At 36.1% G+C, this 5,576-nt stretch overlaps 1 long non-coding RNA gene across 1 annotated transcript; it reads right to left on the bottom strand.

Moving 5' to 3' along the window:
- Nucleotides 1-668: 668 nt before the first annotated feature.
- LOC127559481 (uncharacterized) lies at nt 669-5,263 on the bottom strand. The gene is made up of 2 exons (XR_007953144.1): nt 5,188-5,263; nt 669-1,444 (listed from the first exon to the last, which is right to left on the bottom strand). It is a non-coding gene; the product is annotated as an uncharacterized LOC127559481 (long non-coding RNA).
- Between the last annotated feature and the right edge of the window lie 313 nt (nt 5,264-5,576).

Consider the following 5,576-nt stretch of genomic DNA (forward strand, 5'->3'; position numbering starts at 1 on the left):
TTTGCACATGTGGGTCCTTTTCCTTTTCTTTATGATTTCCTTGAGGTACAGACCTAGTAATGTCAATACTGGGCCAAAGGGTATGCACAATTTTTTATTGGGAATAATTCTAGATTGCTCTCAATGATTGAATCATTTCACAACTCTACCAACAATGCATTAGTGTCCCAGTTTTCCCATATCCCTTCCAACATTCGTCATTATCTTTTCTTGTCATGTTAGCCAATCTGAGAAATGTGTAATGATATCTCAGAGTTGTCAATTTGTATTTTTCTGAGAATTTTTAAATATGACTAGAAATAGTTTTAATTTCTTCATTTAAAATTATCTGTTTAAATCCTTTGACTATTTATCAAATGAGGAATGACTTGTATTCTTATAAATTTGACATAGTTCTTTTTATATGAGTATATGTATGTTAGAAATGAAACCTTTATCAGAAATACTGATTGTAAAGATTTTTCCAGCTTTGTACTTCCCTTTTAATGTTCTTTTCTTTTTTTATTTTAGTATGTTTATTTATTTTTAATACTTATTGCTTTATGAATCATTTTCCTTTTAATCTTATTTCTATGAGTCTTGTTTGTGTAAAACCTTTTTAGTTTAATGTAATCAAAGTTGTCAATTTTACTTTTCATAATGTTCTCTAGTTCTTCTTTAGTCATAAATTCCTCTGGATACTAGTTTTGAATCCATTTTCCTTCCCACATCCATTTTATGGGCAAGTTCATCCTATTCACATTCACCTGTGCAATTCCCTCCATCCTATAGTCTCCTATTTATCCTTTTTTTCTACCATTTTATCCTGTCCCTCCTGAAAAGTCTTTTGCTTTTGACCACTGCCTCCCTTAACTGTTCTTCCCTTTAATATTCCCTTCAACCTAAATGGAAAGTCTTAAAGAGAGAGGATGCATAAATACATAAACAGGAAAAGAACTTAACAATTTAAATAAATTTTAAAAACTTGGGCAGGACAAATAAATAGGAAATTAGAAAATCCTGTGAAAATAGGTTAGCATTAATCCCAAGGAAAACTTATTTCAAGGAAGTTAATAACTTGACTTCCAACTGTCCCAGCACATAGCAATTTCCACTGAGAGCTGCCAACATGATCTACATACTGCGATATGGAGAATCTCAGTTCAAAGAGGAATAAACTTCCCTTTGACCTCAGGGCTTCCATCTCCTTCTGTGCCTGTCCTTTAAGGGAAGAAAAAAAGTAAAATCAATAGGTAATAGTGCTTCCAACTCCTGGTGTACCATTTCTTGCCCATTTCACCAGTCATGAAGTGAAGAGAAGTAGTAAAATTACAAATGGACCCCCTTACCTCAATAGCTAACTATATACCTTCTGGGTCGTTCTCTACTAGTTTCCAATCCAATCTTCAGTTTCTTCTGAAAAGAAGAGCACTCAATGGTGAATATCTTCACATCTGGTCATACCCTACATAGAATAGTAGAATCATAGAATCAGTGATTCTGAACCCCTGTCAATTAGCATCTTAACCCCATTCCCATCTTCATCATCCTATTTCTTATTCTTATTTCCTTCACCTTACCTTCCTAAAATTCCAACCAAATACCACTCATCCTTTCTACTGCACCTTCTGAAATACTTGTTCTATAGATACAAACTTCCCTTCCTCTTAATTTTTTTTCCTTTACCAGTCCTTTCATCTTCTAGCTGTCATTAAGATTTAGTTCCTTCCTGATTACATACTCTTTTTGTCAACTCCTTCCAATACCAGCTATATCTTCACTCATTCTACTTAGTTTACTGGTTGAGGTGGGGGAGTTGTAATATTTGCTCCCCATTTATTATTTCAAGTCCTCCCTGATTTCTGTTAATCATTATGCTTTCCTCCTTTTAAGCATTCATATATACCATCAATTGCAAATTCTGATACTCTTGCCTATTGATCTTCAGGTAAATATTCCTTCCTCAATGAGCCTGGTACATATCTCAGGATTTTTCTCTCCTTTCCAACCACTACTCTACTTCCAGTGAAGATGAAGAAAACTTATAATAGTGTTTACAAATATTTTTTTAACTTTTATTTTATTTAATAATAACTTTGTAATGACAGAATCCATGCCAGGGTAATTTTTTACAACATTATCCCTTGCACTCGCTTATGTTTCGTTTTTTCCCCTCCCTCCCTCCACCCTCCCCCCCAAGATGGCAATGTTTACAAATATTTAAGTCACCTCTGGTTATTATGGCTTGATGTTAGAGAATTTAAATATGAATTAGAAAACATCACATCACACATGAAAGCAATGATGCTCTCTAGGAAGTGCATGCAAGTAGGCACAACCTTGTGTATTTAAAGCACTTCATTATGGCCCTCAATCCTGATGCTATAGATCTTTAAAGTACCAACACACATTTAAATATGAAAGATTTAAATTTATGAACTGATATACATAAATATTATTCTCTGTTAGGCTGTTGTGATATGAAAAATACTAGTGCTATGGTTTTTCAAGACAACAAGTACAGGGAAGGAGAATTAAAACCAAATGATGAATTCTTGTGAGCTTTCCAGACGTATATGTTATCACATATAGTCATAATTAGTTTTGTTTATTTTTATATACCTCAGTTACTATTATTTTCTGGCATTTAAATACATTCTCTCTTTTCCAGTTTTTGCATTGTGGAAAACCAAGCTAGTAATAGGTTGTTTGCCTGATAAAGTTACACACAGGTTGAAAAATTTGGCTATAGTTTAAAAGTCTGGTTATTAGACGGACTTTATTTAAGAAATCATTGGGAAACAATGAGCAGGTGACTTGCTATTGACTCTAATATTTATTTGACTGATACTTACTTGTAAGAGTTGAAGGTTTTCCACGTATGTGTAAAAAAAGGAGGATACGCTAATTTGATTCACTTTTCTTTTTCACTAGAGGGACCTCAACAGACATATTTACTCTTGCTCAAACATCCTAACCATTCAGTTCCTAAACCTATTTACTTCCTATGACCCACTTCTTCATGTAATCTCAAATTGTCATAACTTTAATCTTGCAGTCACCCAGAGACCCACTCCATGTTCAAGGATTTTGTAATCTCTTTATCTAACCACAATCTATTGATTTTAGTCTTCTCCTTGTGCCTTCCCTTAGCAAATTACTTTTCATCCATACTGCAACCTTGATTTTTTTTTTTTTTGATTGCTCAGTTGTGCCTCAAGGATCTCACTTATACTAACCATTCTCTCCTCTTTTCTCCATCCTGATCATTTTGTAAACTAGTTTAACTTGACATAATCATTTTCTCGAGTTATATTTATTATACTGTCATTTGCACCCTATTGCCAAGCCTCAATCTTAGATCTCTCCTACCATTTGTCTTTACACCTACACACACACACACACACACACACACACACACACACACACACACAATGCTGAATGTAGGTGAATGAAGTTATACTGCTCCATTGCTTTGGTAGGTCCACTATAAATTTCTGTGACACAATCTCAACTGGACCCTCACTACTGTTAGGCAATCCTAGTGATATATCCCTTTTGTTAAACTGATATTCTGCTTTTCACAGTGGCTCTTCCCAAGCTTTTTATTCCTCTTCAGATTTCCCATGTCTCCCACCCTGCATCTTTTCAGCTGAGAAGTTGCCTTATATTTTACAGAAAAAGTTGAGGCCATTCTTCAAAAAGTCTTTCTTTTCCTGTCTACCTCGTCTCATATTACTGAAATGCCTTCTGCCACTTTCTGCTCCTCTACCCCTGTCTCACATGAAGAGGTAGACTTATTCCCTCCCAAGGCACACTCTTTTTCCTACACAAGCAATCCCATTATATTCTATCTCCTGCAGCAAATTTCCTCCCTTGTCATCCTCACTCTATCATCTATTTTCAATCACTCTTGTCTACTAGTTCTTTCTCTATTGCCTACAAACATGCCCATGTCTCCTCCATCATCAAAAAAACTTAGACGATCCTTCTAACCCTCCAATTGCCATTCTATGTCTATCTCTTCTACCTTTTGTGGCTAAACTCCCTTTAAAATGCTATCTACACTAAGTACTACCATTTTCTCTCTTTTAATTCTTTTTTTAACCTCTTATAATCTAGCTTCCATTCTCATCATTCAACCACAAGTGCTTGCTACAAAGATTACCAAAGATCTCTTAACTTTAACTGTAAAATCCAAAAGCTTCAATTCTTATTCTCCTTGAATTTTGTAGACTTTGACACTTTTTTCTACTCTTTTCCTTGATTCCATTCTTCACTAGATTTTGGGGACTTCACGCTTTCTTGGTTATCTTTCAACCTATCAAATTGCTCCTTTTCAGTATCATCTGCTGGATCTTCATCCAGATCATGTCCTCTAGCCATACATGTTCCACAGGCTTCTATCATGGGTATTCTCCTTCTATACTATTTCACTTGGTAATCTCATTGGTTCCTGTGGATTTAATTGCCACTGGACCCTGATGTTTCTGGAGGAGAAAGTGAGCCAGGTGACCTTGCACAGTCCTCCCTCATTTAAATCAAAATCACTTGCATGTCATGGCATCACCTCCCTGATGTCATGGTACTCTGCAAGAACTAAGAACAAACAATTACCATTTATATGCTGATGATTCCCAAATCTACCTATCCCTCTCTAATTCTCTGCTGACCTCTAACCTCATGTCTCCAAATGCTTTTCAGATATCTCAAACTGAAGGTCCAGCAGACATTTCAAACTCAACACCTCCAAATTTGAACTCGTTATCTTTTCTCCTATACCTTTTCGCTAATCCCACATTCTTTATTGCTACAGAAGTTATCCTCCATATTCCTCAGGCTTATAACCAAGGTATGATTTTTGACTCTTCACTAAGTCTCAGTCTTCATATCCAAACTGTTGGCAAGGCCTGCCTAGTTTACCTCTGTAACATCTCTTGAATATAATAATTTCTCCTTTGACAACACCATCATTCTGATGCAGGTCCTCATCACCTTATGTCTGAATAATTACAATAATGTGCTGCTGGGTCTACCTGTTTCAAGTCTGTCTCCACTCCAGTTCATCCTCCATTCAGCCACCAAAGTGATTTTTCTAAAGCATGGGTCTGGTCATGTCACCCCATACACACACAAACTCAATAAACTCCAATGGCTCCCTATCACCTCCAGAATCAAACACACAAAACAACCCTAGTGCCCCCTTACCTTTCCAGTTTTCACCTCTTTAGCATCTCTGTAAAAGTCTCTGCAGCCTCTTCCCTCTGACTCCAACTGGCAGCTCTCACAGATATGCTTTAGCCTCCTACTGTAGGCAGGAGTCTTTTGTCTGCTCTGAAGGAGAATCAAAAAGCTCTCATTACTGTGGAAATACTGCCCTCTAGCATTAAGACTGCGATAGCCCCAGTCTCTTCCAGAACTGTATTATTTAGTGACTCCTTAACCCTTACCCCACCCAAGGAGCAGCCTCTATAAACACCATATCACGCTTTAATCATACTGTTCCAGATATCTCATTTTCTAAGGAATATGCTTTGATACTTTTTATTCATATATTTTTAGTTAGGTTTAATCTATTACAGTTAGAATGGTATAGT

The sequence above is a fragment of the Antechinus flavipes genome, chromosome 4 (genome assembly GCF_016432865.1).
Source record: "Antechinus flavipes isolate AdamAnt ecotype Samford, QLD, Australia chromosome 4, AdamAnt_v2, whole genome shotgun sequence".
Lineage (NCBI taxonomy): Eukaryota > Metazoa > Chordata > Mammalia > Dasyuromorphia > Dasyuridae > Antechinus > Antechinus flavipes.